Consider the following 19056-nt stretch of genomic DNA (forward strand, 5'->3'; position numbering starts at 1 on the left):
TCTTTCTTAGCCTCTCGAGATACAGGAGAAAGAAGGGTCAGTTAGTCTTGGAAACTCACAGGGGCAGTTCCACCCTGTCCTACAGGGCCAATGCTAGTCAGCATCAGCCTAAGGGTGGTGAGTTTTTCAGAGCTACTGAGCCCAAGAAAGTACAATAAATTTCCTCTAGGTAAAATTTCCCATGCACACACTTTATTATTTTTAAAATCATCTTATTGTGATAGCTCTTATTACAATCCATACATCCAATCCATTGCGTCAAGCACATTTGATGTACACAATTTAAATTGAGATGACAAATTATAAAGGAGGGACATTTATCATGTTTGGTTAATATAAGGGTTGAGTTTTTACATTAATTAGCTAATATTTACAAAAGGTACAATTTCACTTGGTTAACTTAAATAATACAATCTGTATTTTCCTTTCTGATGCTATGATCCTTGTGACTCATCTTCAATTCTCTAAACTCAGAAGAATACGCAAGTGGTGCATCGATTTACTTTTTTTTAAAAGTTTTATTGGCAAGTAATTTAATATAACACATAATTAAATAGCTCAATCATTCATTCATACTGCAGAGAATTGTACAATCTCCAATCACCCCCACATCAATTTTAGAGCACACCCCCTAATAGTTAAATCACCATTAAGATTATTTATGCAATCATAATTTATTTTCTATTCTGAAAATCATTTCAGTATTTGTCTCAACCTGAACTATTTTTGAACTTTTATTCTTTAATAACTTCCTATTAGACTCACTCTGTTTTGTTTAGTATTTTTAAAAGCAAAAGCAACAACAAGCAAATCCTTTGCAATGGGGTCGATTCCATCCTGGCACCTTCACAGAACTCAAGACCTCTCTCCTGCAGGTGGCTGCTGGCGAGGCTCAAACTGCTGAGAGGCAGCCAATGTGCCGCCCCAGGACCTCTGCTTGACACACACTCAAACTACATCCAGAGAATACAATTTAGGGTCCTCGGTGCACTTTGCTTTGTTTGTAATACTAAATTTGGCAAACACACTCAAAATGTCATCTAAGCACCAGCTATTAACATCTATTAAGCAGTCTGAGCGTAAGACGTCTTCTGAAAGATGGACTTCCCATTCCATACGGCACTAGATTTTTCTTTTGCAGGACGAATCTGAGAGGGCTTCAAAATGTCCGTGGAAAAGTTTCATTTCCTTCTCGTTCCATGTTTCTATGAACTTTTTGAAGCCCTTGCATATAACAAGGGCTATAGTGGTTGTCAGTGGTTTTTATAACTTTACATGCTATTTTCCTTAAGCACAGCATTTTATAACTTAAAATAAGTGGACTGGTAAGAGAGGAAAGTTATCTGATGGCAATGCCAAGAAAGAAAGGATAGTTTACTTGCGGCTTTGATTTAATGCACCAAGTTTCCATAGCATAAGAAACCATTAGAAAATTATTAGAGCAAAGAATTATAATGGAATGATACTGTACTTAGCAACTAATTATATAAAAATAATTTATGACTGCAGTGGAGACCATAATGCCTGGTATTAACAATATCTGCTTTGCAATTTTAATGTAATTACTTTACAATAAGTAAAACCCCATGTTGTCATTTCAATTCCTAATTAAATTTTTTCCTAGAAATGTTTGATAATATAAATATAAACCAAGTTTTATCTTAAATTCACATATTTCTAAAAGTTCTGTGAACTTTGTATTCCTTCCTTATTACAGCCTTTAAAACCTCTTAGCAATTCAAATCAGGAGAGGGGGTGAGTCAAGATGCCCATAACTTCCTACCCTCAACACAAAAAGCTGCTTTATTGGCTAAAATGTAGGAGTTGTAATTGTAATTGCTTTGCCCTTCCGAAGCTCTCCTCCTATACCATTTGAACTGTTCAGCAGGTGGTGTAGGGGGATAGACTGAAGGCTGCAAGAGTTGGTCAATAATGTAATCATAAGGAACCAAAGAAGACTTTAAGTACATAACAGGAAACATAGCTTTCATGTTTTCCTTTTTCAATTGATTTAGTCTGGGTCAGGCCTTTTGTATGTTTACATAAGGAACAGCTCATGTTGAACCATTTACCGCTCACTGCTGAATAGGCAGGTCTAAGAGCTCACTGAAGGAGTAAAATCCATTCACTTACAGCTCAATTGAGATCTACACAATGTTAAACAAGCCAGAAAATAGGAATGTAAAAAGAAGTAAAGCATATAGGACTTGATTAGATGAAGTTCCCATATATATCTAGCATCAGGTCTCTTTCTTAAGGAATCATGATTTCGTGAGTGAACAGGGAAAGCAAAGTAATGGCTGAGAGCGCTGAGTCCCGTGATCAATGACTTAAAGGTTCTCCTCTCCAGAGCGCAGAACCACCGAGAGCATGGTTAAATGCAGCTTCCCACCCCCTCGAGATTCTGCTTCAGTGGGTCTGGACTAGGGCTGAGGGAGATGCCCTTTCATTTTAAAAATCTAAACCAGCAGTCTTACGGTTCTAGAAACCACACCTGGCTTCAGAAAGCACCTCACTTCTTCGACTTGAAATCAAATCTCTGCTAGCTAAACACGGGCAGCAGGGGAAAGGACCTGAGAATCACAGGCTTTGTCATGAACAGAGCTGAGGAATTCACGGAGCTAGCAGGGGCGGTCTCTCTGCTCTTCTTCAAGGCTAAGACCTCAGTTAACTCACTCCACCCTAGAGGGCTAGGTCAGTGACAATTTGTTTTTGTTTTTCCACCTGGATGCCCAGGGTTTGGCATATGGTTAGTCTTTGGTATATGTGAGTTAAACGAATAGCAAACATTTTTCTATACTCTTTTCAGTCCATTTGGGACGTTTTTTCCCATTATTAATTCTTTTGCTTTGCTGTCGATTAAAATCACATTCAAGTTACTAACATTGTAAAAGACAAAGAGAGAAACGGGCTCTCTCCCCTCAACCCCGTTACCCTTCCTCTCGCGTTGTTTTAACAAGGCATTTATCCTTGTCACTATTTCTGCTTCCTCACCCTTCATTTTCTCCCCGAGGAAATAGTCAGTCAGCTCCCATCCCTGCCTCCTCTCTGAAATGATCCTGGCATAGGTTCCCAACAGATTTTCTAACGACCAGATTCAGTGGATGATTTCCAGTCACTGCATCACCTGATCGTTCTGGGAAGTAGGACCCATTCCAGATACACAGCAGTACCACAGAGTGGAGCGGTGAGGACGCCATCCGAGGCCTGTCTGGATTCCTAAGTCCAGCTCTACCACCCGCCTGCTGGCTGCTGCCTCTGAGCAAATTAGAGTGTCATTGTTTCCTTTGCATTTGAAAAGTATAACCATTAAGACGGTTAAATGAGTTAATCCATGCCAAGCACTATCTGCTTGGTGCATGTCAGAGATATTGCAATCATAATCCTCATGGTTTACTCTCAGACTTTCCTTCACTTGCTAGTGAGACACCTACCCATTCAACTGTCCCTCCTTTTTCTGCTCTCTGTACCTAAATCTCTTTTAAACTCCTTAATCTACTTTAAGATCCTTCCTCTCAAAAGTAAATCTTTTTTTTGATAGGCAGCTTTATTAGACTATAATTTTTCTTTTCCTTGAAGCTTTTCAAAATAGTCTCATTGGCCAAGTAAATAAGCCAATTATCACAATCTAGGTTTAGGAAAACATGAGTTTGGAAGTTTATTTTTTCCCATCAGTCACAGACTTGATCCAATAAATCCTCAACAGCTCATGTTATAAATGGGTAAATGATGGGAATCTTGTAAGATGATTTAAGAAGCGATACACTAAGGCGAAAAATACATTAGACTATACAAATGCTCACCTCGTTGAAAACGTTTTATAGAAATGCACTAGCTGAGCAGGCCCTGCATTTGCAAACGTTGCTGATGTGATTGAAGAACCTATGTGTGATCACAGAGAAATTAGAAGAGACACACTAGGACATGGTGGAGCAGACATTCAAATTCAGTTTTGTAAAAAATCTGATTTATGATGCTGATCATGAGCAAAACTGATTCGTTAGTGGAAAGTTGTGTGTATTTAAAATAGAAAGTAACATTAACTGTATGAGGAATATGTGTTAACCACCATAATGAAATGGATTTAGAGCTGGTCTAATATCAGATCCAAAGAATATGTAGCTAGAACCAAGCCTCTAGTGATGTATCTGAAGATGTGGTTGATTCAATGGTTTCAGCATTCACTTTAACTAATTCATATAAATCAGTCATCAAATTTTCAGATGACAAAGGTGGAATTGCTGTCAGGTAAGCATTGTATTGCTAACCATCAATTCAAATGGACCAGCAAGTCCAAGGGATGAAGATGAGGCTATTCCATCAGCTCCTGTAAAGACTTACCACTCAAGTCAGTTCCGACCTGCAGCAACCTGACGACAAGCCTCAGAACGCAGCACTGCCGGTTCAGTGCCATCCTCACAGTGGCTCTATGCCGGAGCCTATTATTTCAGCCACTGTGTCAATCCATCTTCTTGAGAGCCTCCCTCTATTTCACCAAGCTTCTTTTCCCTGGACTGTTCTCTCTGATTACATGTCCAATGTACATGAGCTCAAGTCTCACCACCACTTACTTCTAAAGTGAATTCTGGCGATACTTCTAAGATAGCATTGCTTGTTCTTTAGGCAACCCAGGGCACTTTCAATATTCTTCACTAGCACCACATTCAAATGCATTGATTCATCTTCAGTCCACTGAAAATCCCATGGTTTGGGGCAAGCACCTTATTACTCAAAGTAACATCTTTGCTTTTCAATAACTTAGAGGTGCTATGCAGCAGATTTACAATATGCAACATGCTGTTTGATCTCTTGATTGCTGCTTCATTAAGCAACAATTGTGAATCCAACCTAGATGAAATCTTTAAAAACTTCAATCTTCACTCCATTTACCATGATGTTTACCTATTTGTTCCGTTGTAAGGGTTTGGGTTTTCATAATATTTATAACCTCAAAAGCTCTATTTAGGGTGACCATGAATCAGAATCCATGTGGCAACAGTGGGTACATTGAATAAAGAGAATTAATTGAGAATATATGAGGGTACTTAAAGAAAATCAGAGAAGAGTTCTGCTGGCTGAGCTTTCGTAGCACACATTTCTCCCACTATATGAGCAGCGAGCAACTTGATGTACAAGAGGGCGTGCAGTGGCGTCACCTGGAAAGCTTCTCTCTGATCACAGCGAATGTTTTGTAAAAGCAGTTTCTCTTGAATCTCGGTGTGTGTGTTTGTTTGTGTGTGTGTGTGTGTGTGTGTGTGATGGCAGATTTAAGAGAACAGCATGTGGCTGTGAAATTGTGTTTCCTCCGTGGGAAAAATGTCATAGAAACTGTTGTTGTTGTTGAACACAGCTTGCAAGAACAGCGCTGTGGGAAAACTCAAGTGTACGAGTGGTTTTTCTCATTTCAAAAAAGGTGACATGTCAATCCATGACAAACCTTGCTCTGGACTTCCGTCAACTTCCCAAATGGATGAAAATGTCGACTCCGACTCACAGTGCATTTGGAGTTTGTTCCACCAGATCGGACTGTGAATCAAGCTTCCTATTAAGATGTGCATGACAGTGTGCAACAGGAGACTGGTTGTGCCCCCATGATGATGCATGTGCTCACGCAGCCATCTCAGGGCGCCAGTTTGGGGCAGAAAACAGCATGCCTCTCTTGCCCCAGGCACATTACTCCCCTGACGTCACTCTGCACAACTTCTTTTTGTTTCCATGAATGAAGAGGGACATGAAAGGACAGCGGTTTGAAGATATAGAAGAGGGGAATGAGGGAGGTGCTGTCAGCCATGCAAACAGATGCGTTTAACAATGTTTCTAAGAATGGAATCGCAGATTTGACGAAAGTATTAAGTGTAATGGAGAGTGCTTTGAAGGCGATAAGGCTGTTTTGTAAAACAAATTTAAATACATAATTTTAAAAGAAAAATTCCATTTCTTTTTGTATACCCCCGTATGCAGTCTCAAAATACTTGTATTGACATCATCAAAACTAAAAAGGTAAAATTTAATAGGACATTAAAAATTCTCTATATATTCCAATCATCAACTGTACTGATACGAGATGTGAAAGAGTTGACAATATTAGCCACAAGTTGCTTAGAAACTGAAACTGAAAACCCAAAGAAGTCAAAGGAGGCCTGGTGGTGCAGCATACAGTGTTACGCTGCCACCCAAGAAGTTGGCAGTTCCAAAGCACTCAGCAGTCTTGCAGAAGAAAAGTGAGGCAGCCAGCTCTCATAAAGAGTTAGTCTTGAAAGCCCTATATAGAACACAGTATTCCCAAGTATCTCTTTCCCAGAACGGGAGCCCTCATGGCACCATGGACTAAGAACTGGGCTGCTAACTTTAAGGTTGGTGGTTCAGACCCACCAGTTGCTCTGTGGGAGAGAGAGGATGCCATGTGTTCCCATAAAGACGTGCATTTTGGAAAGGCAGTGGTTGTTGTACTCTGTTCTACCGTATCCCAAAGGGTCAGAATCAACTCCATGGCAGAGTCTGGTTGGGCTTTCCCCCTATTCTGCTAGTAAAGTGGTGCCCTTCTTATTTACTCTTCAGTAGTCTTAATATGCAAAAGTTCACTACTGGGATTAGTATGCTTCATAGGCCGCCTTTGCATAGCTGTTAGTGTCAAACAATACATAACAGGTCACTGAAAATGAATGTGGGATTAGAGGGATTTCCCCTCTTAGAGGACATTACAATAATGCATTGCAGGTGTGTTTACGTAAAATCCTTGGGATTTCTAAAATGTGCCGGCACTTGGCATAAAAATCAACTTCCTATATCTCAGATTCCAGAATGGTTTTAGTAACAACGTCCTTTACTACAATCCCATACAGGTGACTTTGAAAGGCTACCTGTAAATTTGATAAAACCCTTGCATTTGTTATGTTTTCTTAATATGGCAATAAAATAAACAAATAGAATTTATTAGAGAAAGGTGGACCACCTACTTGTTTACGAGATCCCTATAGTATCTTTGGCAATACTGTCTCAGGGTTTTCCTGTTAAAATCTACCATGGCTGCAATTTGACTTCTATTATATAACTTATTAATCACTCACACTATGTTTCAACTTTGTGAACATTCATTCTTATCCAGATATTTATTTATTCAAAGCTTTAAATTTTATTTATTAAAATGATAAGCTTGGTGGGTAACATGGCTTTCATTTGACATACCCAGGTCTAATTAGAAAGTTTCTATGAACTTCTTTTAAAATTATCTGAGGTAATATATCATCCCCAGTAAATTACCAGTCATGGGCATAGCAGGCAGACTCCTCGTGATGGCTGGTGTTTCCCATAAGGAGGCTGGTAGATGGCAAGAGTCTGGACTGGAAACCCTTTTAATTGTAAATTCAGACCACTTTTCCTTTGTTTCTATCATAAAGGTATTATAAGTATTACCAGTCCCAAACTAAAACTAAACAAACCCCACATCTATCTGTGATAAGGAGGCCTGGAGGACCCCTCGTTAAACACCTGGCTGATAGCAGAAAAGGCAGAGATTCACTAGCAGAGAGCAGTGCTGGCTCTCCACAGAATGAGAGCTGCAGGGTAAGAATGTTGTTTTGTGCCTTCTGCAGGACAAAGATGAAATGTCTCATAGAGTGTCCCTGGCTGCAAGCTTTTCAAGAGAAGATGGTCAGGTCTCTTCTTCCTGCATAGTGGTTACACAGTTGGGCTGCTAACCATAAGGTCAGAAGTTCGAAACCACCGGCTGCTTCTAGGAAGAAAGATGGGGCCTTCAATTCCTAAAAAGAGTCACAGTCTCAGAAACTTGCAGGGCCAGTTTTACCCGGTCCCATAGGATCACCATGAGTTGTCATCACCTCACTGGCCAGGAGATGATTTAAGAAAATTAACTAAAGGGAGAGAAACCTTTAGATTTGGTATGTAGTAAGTAAATCTCTTAAATCACCATATTTTTATGTAGTTTATAAAATATACAGTTGTCTCAGACCCACAAACATTACAAGGCTGGCCAAGACAACTAGTGTTACCAAGTGTTAATATCCCCAAATTTACATAATGTGGTAGCTACATAATCTGGTGTCAACTTGCAGAGGGTGGAGTCTGGTCTGTCAATCAGGTCGCAGATTGATGACCTCATTTGGAGGCACCACAGAGATGAAAAGCTTACTGAAGACAGGACATGGATACACTTCCTGGGAGACATTCCTGTTGAGAAGACACATGGAGCTGCACTAGAGCCCTGAAGCTAAAGGACACATGTGGAGACCCCTGCCAGTGCTGAGATGCTTATACCTCCACTGGATCCACAAGATCTTCCACCCACTGGTCTGTGATCTTCCAGCAGTCGGCATCATAGCATGTCCGGAGTGCGTTTGAAGAGGAATTTATAGATTGGTATCAGACATATGGACTAATATTGGACTTATGAACTTGATCTGCACTGGGATGTTTTCTCAATATTCAACTGCTCTTGTATATAAAGCTCTTTCTTATATACATATGAGTACCTATGAATTTGTTTCTCTAGTTTCCCCAGACTAACACACATAACAATAAAATAATCATGAAGCAACTCTGTTTATTTGTAAAGGAGAAAACATCAAGTTGTAATACATGTACCAAGAATTTCAGAAGTCTCTTAATAGATATTAAAACAAAAATACCCCAGGATGCAAACTAACTGGAATACATGTGGTTTCTCTAAGAAAAATCCGCGGTGGCATAGCTGCTTACCTCAAGGTCAGCAGTTCAAACCCATCAGCTGCTATGCTGGAGAAAAAGGAGGCTCTATGCTCCCCAAAAGATTGTAAAAGTCTTAGCAACACAAAAGCGGCAGTTTTACTTTGTCCTGTAGTGTCGATGTGAGTCAGAATCCACATGGTGGGCTAAGAAAAGTACCCATAAAGAATCTTTTCATCAGCAGCAAGCACATAGTCTAAGGCCTAGCTAGACAACTTTGTATCTTCCTATAGTAACACAGAGCCCATGTAACAAGATACGGGACAGGGCACATATGAAGAAGGGGCATTTTAAAAGGGCATGGAAAAATGGAATCAAAAGACACTGAAAGTTATCTGACAAATTTTATGAAACCCTCTTGAATCTACGCATAACTAATTACACCTGAGCATCCTATCTTCCAGTAATAGAATTATAAGGTTTTGTCTAATGGCTTTAAACTCACATCCAGTCCTAAGACTATCCTAGACTTGTCAAGTCCAATTTGATAGTTATTAATACTCAGTGTTTGCTGGACTGAGCAGTGGAGCAGTGGTGTCTCTTGAGATAGCAGGAAAGGATCTGGGAAAACTGTTTTGGAGAAGAATTTAATGATATCTCATAGACCCATTCATAGTCCATGCATAACCTGGAGTCTAGCAAATCCATTGCTAGATACACATACCCTAGAACCATGTTGTCTGATACAATCGTCACTAGTGATATATGCCATTGGAAATGAATTAAAATTGCACACAATTATAAACATTCAGACCCTCTGATGAGTGGTGACTGGACTGCACAGGAATGGCATGTGCAGTCAGTCAATCAGCGCAGGCAATTCCATGAGACACCAGGGCCCTACAAGTCATTATAGGAGAGAGTTCAAACAGTTTATGGAAAATCGTCCACTATCTCTTAATTCCATTTCCCCATGAACCTTTTGAAGTCACTTGAATATGTGTTCAAGGAGACTGTAGATGAATATTCATTTTAACACTATATATGATAGATACAATCTTAACCTAAATGCCGATTCATCAATACTTATTGCTATCAAATCTCTTCTGAATCATAGTAATCCTCAGTGAGTTTAACTGTCCCTGTGCGTTTCTGACTTCGTCTTTAGGGGAGCAGACAGGTTCAATGTTCTGCAGCAGCAGTTGATGGGCTCAAACCACGGGCCCGGGGAGCAGCTCCATTTGCTCAGCACTTCACCAACTGGGGGATAGACCCCCTGTCCCATTCATACAGTGGGGTACCACACGGCAATCAACGTCTATGAAGGAGATCATGAGTAGCCAAATGACGAGTGTTATCTGCTCGGAGATAAAAAAGCAAACCACAAAACGCAGGTAGGTGGTGAGTACAGAACATTCATTTCTTGCTCTGTACATTGTTTTGAAATAGTCGTTTCAATTAAAAAAGCCAAATGGAATGTCAGAGTAGTGAAGAACACAAGCTACTGTGTGGTCTGGAGCTCTCCTCAGGCCCACGTTCCCCACTCCATCTCGTCACGAAGTATCGACTGTTTTAAGAGAGGAATTCCGTTCCCACAGTCTGACCTAGAGAGAGAGAGAGAGAGGGGCGGGGGGGGGGGGGGGGGGAGGAGAGGAGAGGAGAGGGGAGGGGAGGGGAGAGAGGGAGAGGGGGGAGGGGAGAGGGAGAGGGAGAAGAGGGAGAGGGAGAGGGAGAGGGAGAAGAGGGAGAGGGAGAGGGAGAGGGAGAGGGAGAGGGAGAGGGAGAGGGAGAGGGAGAGGGAGAGGAAGCTGGCTGCTCTGGTAAAGATTTACAGTCGAGCATCCTCTGATAGACCTGGGACAATTGACCGTAGTTCTTCTGGTCTGCACTAGGATGCGAAAGAATACAAAGTCCCTGCGCTTTCTGTCTGTCTTTGTGGCGGGTCCAGATTGAATGAGGGAGTACATAGCAAAAAAAAAATATATTTACAGTCTTGGAAACCCTTTGGAGAACTTCCACTCTATTGCACAGGGGCGCTCTGACTCCGCATGGACTCAGCATGGCATGCCCTGGAAATCAAACACCAGCCTCCTCACATTTCCAGCAGCGCCATGCTCATGTCTACTTCCGCGCTTCTTTCTCTCAGCCACGTGTTCCGATCAGCCTTCCTGGCTTCAAGTTCCAATTTCTCTACAGGCTCCTTGGACGATCACAGATCCCAAGAGTTCTAAGGAAACTTCCCTTATATAATCTCTATAACACAAATGTGATTGGCTACATGGCTATGAATTGGGATGCGCCGTCATTCTACATTAAAATGCCATGACCAGGAAGTTGTGAGGATACACCTGTCAATAATAATAAATGGACTTAAGGTGAAAGGATATGCTATCTATTTTCTAAAGTTTGGTGTTAAGATATTCATCATTTAAAACATCCTCTCAATCCCCCAAAATGAGGTGAGGTATTGTTAGTACCATTCAATCTAGGATTGAACACTATTTAGACTTCTAGCAATCATTAAGCTAAATATAGGATATATTAACAGATAAGAATCCAAACACAATATTTTATCCATGCAATCAAAAATCAATAAAACTCAAAACAATTGACTACCTAATTCACTCGGGAAATCAAACACTGTTATTTAATTCGTTTTAAAATTTTTTTATTTTTTCCTGACCCTGTGTTATTTAATTCTTAATACAAAAAAAAAGTGGCAGGGTGACTTTTCTCAGAGAAAATGAGAATTTAAACATTTTTGTCCCCATCTTATGCTCCAAATTATAAAAATACTTTTAATTCACTCTGGATAGCAATGTCTTCACATGGCACTAACTATAAAAATATGAACATAATGTTATGTGATTATTCTTACTATATTTAAAACATTGGTTAAGCACCATGACATAAGCCTTATTAATTCACATGAGGTTGACATTTATAAAAATATGAACATGTTCATTAAAATATTCAAGGTTTAATATTTACTCTAATAAGTATTCTATAACCTTTTATTGCTAACAGAGAAAAATACCATTTTATAATGCTAAACCCAGAGACTACTGATATACAATAACATACCCCTCATCACCATTGTGGAAACTAAAATTAAAACAGATGTGATAAAAAGGAGAACTGAGGCAATCCCTAAACAATATAACATTAGATGCTTGGTAGTTTTCACAAATAGAATAATGGCAATAAAAAAATATTTACCTTTTAGTATTTTTGATCGTATACTATGATCTTACAGTTTTAAGAAAACTACCCAATAATAGAAAAGAAAATGCTAAACAAGAGTACTGGTAAACATTTAAAATCTGGACGTAAAAACTAAAAGATTAAAGAACAATTATGCAATTTTTGTATTGGGTTACAAAATAAATGTAGTAACAATAAAAGTTTTGCAATCTCTATAAGTATGCAAAGGAAAATAACTTTCATAACTTGAAATATTATTTTTTCAATAAATTGTTCAACTGTAAGATTTCAGCTTTTTAAATGACATGTTCACGGGTGAGGGAAGAACTAGAGGATAGTCTACCAATAAAATTGAGAAGTGTGTGTGTGTGTGTGTGTTAAAGGAAATTCTTCCCATTTTAGCATATTGCTGAAGTCAAAGCACACAAAATAAAATTTATCAACTGAGAGATTATGAGGTAAAATAGTATCCTATGTTATAGGGATGCTGCAAAAATAACCTCCAACTTACTCGGCACTGCATTTTAAATCCCACCGCCGCCCACCACCAAAACCACCATCAAGTACTCCAACCAACTGCTAAGGAAGAACATGTGATCGAATTCAAGATCAGGGAGGAAGAGGAAGGCCTTCACTGAGATGGACTGACATCATGGCTGCAGCGATGGGCTCAAACACAGCAACAACTGTGAGGCGGCGCAGGGAAGCGAGGGAAGGGGAGAGTTTGTCCATCTGAGTTGGAGCTGACTCAGCTGCCACTGAACAACAACAATAAAGACGTTCTGTTTTGTTTTCGAGTACCCCTCCACCACTACCAAAAAAAAAGCATACTTGCAACAAGAATGGAAATTTCCAATAATAAATTACTACACTTAACTTCTCAAGGCGTCTTTTCTATCACCAACAATTATATTCCACATTTATTCAGTGTAAAATTATTACTGTTATTATCATGTGCAAATATTTTGCGCAAACGATCTGCTTTTCCTATTTGTGTGTAGGAAAATTGCATCTATATTAAACTACATGCAACAATAACATGGCACGCTTACTTGTACATGTTCACATCTACAGCTCTACATGGGGCAAAATAATGCAAAAGACTGTGCAGAAAACTACTCTACCTATTTTTTAAAGCCCAATTGAAAAACTGCTTTAAAGCACAAGTGAAAAATCAGTGGTAAAATGTCTGTTGCTGTTTTTTAAATCTTGTTTGTTTTTATGCTTCCATTCCCAGTCATGCTATTAACTTCATATGTCATAACCTAAAAAATAAGGAACAGGGATGATAACTTTGGGACCTGAAGAGTCTTATGGAAAACAAAAATAAATGGTATGTTTAATACACTAAGAATATTAAAAATGCAGTTAATTCTTCTACATTTTAAATGAACTATATATTTCTCTACAGAACAAAGTGATGTAAAAACAAAGGTATTATTATATTTTAAGTGTAATGGCAAAAATGAGTAAACTGTAGGTTTCATAAGAGGCTGACAATATTTTTACCTAGTATAGCTCTACATATACTGAACAGTTGGGAACTGGTAAGCATTCAAAAATATTTTTGAAGAAATAAATTACATAATAAAAATTATTTGTACTCCCTGGAAACAGGAAGCGCATTATTTCAGTGGAATAGAAAGAGCTTGTTTGACAACGAGTGCCAGTCTCACTCAACTTTCTGCATGAACAACAGACTCCGAACCAGCTCTGCAAGAAGAGACAAAGATAAACAGTGACAATAAAGGAATACTGCTGATATCATGAAAAAGATACAGCCAAATCTTCCTCTCACCTCTACACACGTGCACAGGCATCAAGAAGGCACACACGTCCTCAGAGCTGACGACCTCACTGTGAACATCACATTTAAAGTGATCCGAAAAGCAAGTATAGAAGGCATAGAAAAGATGAACATATGAAAAAAAGGATTCATTTTCAAAATTCTGAGGCAAGTATACAGAAAATGAAAAAAGAATATAATTTACCTCTACCTGATATAATCAAGATATGATTATAATCCTGCTCGAAAATGTTTCTTTTTTAAACAACTGCAATTATGCAACTTAATGTTTAAAAAAACTAGAAAATATTCATAAACAGAACCAAGGGAAACAACTGCTCAGGCGCCCCTACTCCGAGCCAACAGCCTGTGTGTGTAACAACCTGGTTTCCGCTCAGATGTGAGCATGACAACAGAGGGGTTCATAGCACACGTATGGTTGCAAAACACACTCTGGGTTAGCAACTCCCTGGATACCGACAATTTAAATCGACACATGACGTCATTGTGATGGCGGCCTCCAATTCCACTGCACGCACAGATCTTTACTAAAACAAGCAGTCCTATAAAGGTGAGCACAGAGATCTTTGCCACTGTCTAGAATCACCCAGTGTTGTTCATTTACATTTACGGTGTAACAGAAACCCACAGCTGTTTACATTTCATCTTTTTTGAATATATGATCTCAGAGTAATTAAAGAACATATATATATATATATATATATATATCACTGAAGATAGCGGTTTTGCCCAGTTTCTTTGCTCATAAGACACACACCCAGGAGAACTGCTCTGTGAAGATAATCTCCCTCTTGAGTGGGAGAGACCACTGGAGGCCGTGGGAGAAGGTGCTGATCGGAAAGCCTGGAGTACAAGACAACGTGAGGAAACCTGAGGGGCAGCTGCCTACCGGGATGCTGGCAAAAACAGCCTCTCACATGGAGTCATGTTTCATGAGAATCACAGTCCCTAAAAGAACTGTCCAATTATGAAAAGTAAATACTTTAATTAAAATGAGAAGTGGTTATTAAAAAAAGTTTCCTTAATTGTAATAAGGGTACAGTATAGTTAATGACCATATACATTAAGGAAGGTCAAACTTTAAGGAGCTGGACCACACCAGGGTCACAATTTGCAGCAGCACATTGATCATCATAGAAAAGCCACCAAACACATGCAAAGAATTAGAGTGCATCACACATCAAACACTTTGGCCCGGCGCTTCCTTCCTCTAAGCCACTGGCAGGAAACGCTCTACATCTCCTTTGAGGTGACCAGACATATTTAAAAGTAGTCCCTTGTTTAAAAAGCTCTTGGTTAGTGCCGGTTTTTTCCCCACATGAGGAGAACAACTTCTGCCCAGCACCGCTGCCCCTGCAGTGCCTTCTGCAGCCCAGAAACGAACTCCACCGACCAGGTACTGTCACTGCATCATTTCTTCTTCAGAGGCTTGAACCTGGAAGATGTCTTTGTTTTCAAATGTCTGTGATATGTGATCAGGTAAACTGACCAACAATGGTATAGATTTTTAATGACTTCATTAGAGATATACGATGTTAAACTATTTACAGATAAAGTTTTAATATTACTATAATTTAAGCAGCATCACCTTATTTCATTGGTTGTTCATTTGAATAGATTTGTGGCACCAAGACTAAATCAGCAAGGCTTTTATTAATGTACTCAAACATTAACCTGGGGAGTGTACAAGGGATTCTGATGCAGTATTCAAAAGGAAGTCTGCTAAACTTTTGAGCATGAACATTTTAAAACAAAATAATTAAAACAAGTAGGAAAGGCTAACTCTCCTACATTGAATATAATTTTCCACAGTACCTGTGGTGATACAGACTAGGATAAAAAAATGAAAGCAACACACTTCGTCTTGTTTACTCCACTGTATAGTTTGGCTTGTAGCACAACTTGACACCGTGCAATGTGACAGGATATCCGGGATTGCTTTTCTGTGGATCTCATTATTGTCTCCTCGATCACCAAGTAAAAGAAAGGAAAAGTACATCTTTCTAACTCCCTGCACGTTATTTTTCTAGTTTTTGTAAAATGTTTACAGTTTGGTGGTACTATACCTCAGTTTTATCAGGTGTTCTTTATAATCACCTGGAAATACTGGGGTTGAGTTTCACTGAACATGAGCTGCATGACTTCTGTTCAGATTTCAATGACTGAGAGCATGTTTAATGTCAACTGCATCCTGTCCACAGTGTGTTTGATAAGCTGACATGGGACAGGATGGTGCTTCACTGTTGTGTCAGTTTATCAAGCCCATACCTGGACGACAGTCAATCCAGCTAAAACGTACTGGACTCTCGAAATGCACGGTTTCCGTTAGAAAAGCTATGGATTCTATGACACACTCATGCCACATAGATGTAGATAACAATTTTCACCGCATGACCCCAGCAGCGAATAACACTGATGCGAGAAGATGTCAAGCCGTTCGGGTAAGCTGCAGCCATTTTTTCATCTCAATTTCCCATGAGCTTTTGATGCCCAGTCATAAAAATTGACCGAAAGGATCAAGTTATAACTAGAATTTGTAAGTTACATTGTGGCACTCTGTCTATGTGCACGAAGACAACGATCACAAAATGTGAGCTCTGGAGCGTTGCTCAGTACAGTAGGCCTCCAAGCTTTACCCAGGGAAATATGCTGGAGCCTCTGAGAGTACCTATCGTGACAGCAAAGTAGGATCAACCGAAGTTAAATATTGTGTTTTAATTCTGATCAAAATAAGTTTTTGTTGTGAATTGTATGACATTGGTTCAGAAACTGTGTGTACTAGATGCGAAAATGATATATTAAGTTGAGAAAAAGGTTTACAAAACTTAAAGACTCATTTTAGCGTTTAAGCCATGTAAAATTTCATCTATGGTTATAAGACTCAGAATACTGGTTATCTTTGCAGGGCTACTGGCCAAGAAGAGAAAGAGGAAACAGTATAGAAGGAAATGACTGACTTCTGGGTGGAAGGTAGTGACATAGCTATAAATACATGCAAAAATTCATCGAGCTGCATACTTTCATGTGCCCTTTTCTGTATGCAACTCAATAAAATAAATGAAAATGTATCAACAAGAAAAAAATTAGGTGCCATTTTTACCTATTTTTGTAACCATGTTTGTATTTTCTATCAGCTTTATCAATGCGGAATCCTTGTCAGGTATTTGGGAAGAAATGATGGCCAAGGAAAGTCTCAACTGAAGGAGTATCTACCTTCACTGCAGAAAGTGCAGGGTCCCCACAGGAAGGATAAGTGTTTGAGGACAAGGCAATCAGCCAAAGTACAGTTTCTTTCAGGTCAGTGACCCACATAGGAAAAGATGGAATAAAGACAGGCATATATATTGAAAAGCAATTGTTTACATTTTTTAAATAAAATAGGTGTATTTGCTTTCATGGAAAAAATATTGTTCTTCAAACAGTACCTTATTTTTCCAGTGGCTAGTACTCTAATACAATTCAGAGAGGCAAATTATTAGTAACTATATATGTTTTAAATATCAGGAAAAGGATTACATATAAAGTTAGTTGACAAATTAATAGACACTTAATTGTGGTTTGAAAAAAATTCTGCTAAGTTCAATATGATAGAAAATCTTCCATTTAGGAACTGTGCATTCTTCTGTGTTGAACATGTATGGCATTAAAATATTAAACCATGGAATGAATTTCTGTAATGAAAGGTAAATGTTTTCACAAGCGAGGATCTTCTTTTCATGACCAGCAGTGTCCTGTCAGGGCCAACGTAAGAAACAACAAACACACAAACAAAGTTGTCCATAAGAGAGAGAAAACAGAAAACGAAGTCTGTCTATATCCCAAGGAAAATTATGCTCATGTAAATCTCCTAAAATTGATATAGGAAGCAAGATGGAATAGTAAAGAGCAAGAGTACAGAAACGTGACCACCGGTCCCATCACTTCCCGTATAGACTCGAGGATAAGCCACGTTTTGCAGCACATTTTTTAATGCAGTTTTTGTGGTAAAATTCGGTGCCTCGGCTAATATTCAGGTCAGCTTATAGTCGAGTACATAGAATAATTTATGTATGATCCAGGAGAAATTATGCAAAGTTCCCAGACTCAGTTTCCGTAAATGAAAAATAATGATAATTTTCTAATTTGCTTCCTAAGGTTACTGTGAGGATCAACTGAAGTTAAACATTGAAATTGAGGGCATGAAGTAGATTTCTTGGCACAAAGGAAGCACGTGAATGACAATAAGCAGCTGTTACAACTACATCATCTCTGATATCATGATTCCTAGAGAAGGGTGAGTCAGAGAGCCAGGAAAGGGCGATGCCGCTCAGTAAGGTCAATATGGAAGGGTCTACAGAGAGAGAACAGGATGTAAAGAAAATATTGGAAGATGGATGTGATTCTTAAGAATTTTTAAACGTAAATAATGTTACATAGTGAAGAGAAAATTTTGTAAAGGATCTTGAACCCCATTGATTCAGAGCTTGGTCATTAATCAAAAGGCTGATGGTTCAAACCCACCTAGCTCCTCTACAGGAGAAAGATCTGGCAATCCAGAAAGACTACAGCCACAAACACACACGAGTCAGTTCTACTCTGTCACATGGGGTCACTAAGAGTCGGCATGTCTTGTCGGCATCGAGTGACAACAGCAGGACGGAGCGGTTGACCTCCTGAGTCACAACAAGGTAGGTACCATTTTTGCTGGTTAAAATGCGGGTCTACCACTGGTCTGAGACTCACTGGTGTCAGATCACAGGCACTGAAGTAAGATTAAGTGGAAGAAATAATCATTGTATATTTAAGTAAATGAAGTGAATGCATAAATGTCTCTAAGACCCCGTGTGATGAGAAAAACCAACCCCTCAATAGTTTTTTTAAAAAGCCTGTATTACATATTCCATTAACTCAGATACTAGAAATACTCCTCGATATGACTCGTTTACAGAGAAATATCATCTTCCCATTTGCCCTTGTGACGGACTCTCCTTGCTTTTTAAATGCCTGTTTCTTCTTTTTTCAAATGTGTATTAGCGGTTCTTGGTGGTGGGTCGTTTTGTCTTTTGCAGGCAGATACTGAGAGTAAGTGTGATTTCCCAACTCCGCACACGTGGATGTTTCCCCTCAACGTAAACGCCAGCGTTCTCACCTCATCTTCCTCCACATCGCTCCTGGCACCACACCCCATCCGCCCCTGGCTGCTGCTTCTCTTCTTCCACTTACGAGGCCACTCCTGGGTATTTGCACTTTCTCTGTGAGAGCATCATACCTAAATTCATTCATTTGTTACCGATCCTTCTCCAGAAGCTCCGGGATTTTCGTCTGTTTGGCTCCACCTGATCTGTATGTATATGAATGATGCCAAATGCATACCGCAATGACTATTCTAACCAAGTCAATTCCGA

At 39.3% G+C, this 19056-nt stretch overlaps 1 protein-coding gene and 1 non-coding gene across 4 annotated transcripts in view; one reads left to right on the forward strand and one right to left on the reverse strand.

Moving 5' to 3' along the window:
• The window catches only part of VPS13B (vacuolar protein sorting 13 homolog B), a 731003-nt gene that overhangs the window by 322802 nt on the left and 389145 nt on the right, over window positions 1-19056 (reverse strand). The window lies entirely within an intron of this gene.
• Window positions 10498-10630, forward strand: LOC142449609 (small nucleolar RNA SNORA31). The gene has a single exon (XR_012784743.1). It is a non-coding gene; the product is annotated as a small nucleolar RNA SNORA31 (small nucleolar RNA).

This window comes from Tenrec ecaudatus, chromosome 5, assembly GCF_050624435.1.
Source record: "Tenrec ecaudatus isolate mTenEca1 chromosome 5, mTenEca1.hap1, whole genome shotgun sequence".
Classification (NCBI taxonomy): domain Eukaryota; kingdom Metazoa; phylum Chordata; class Mammalia; order Afrosoricida; family Tenrecidae; genus Tenrec; species Tenrec ecaudatus.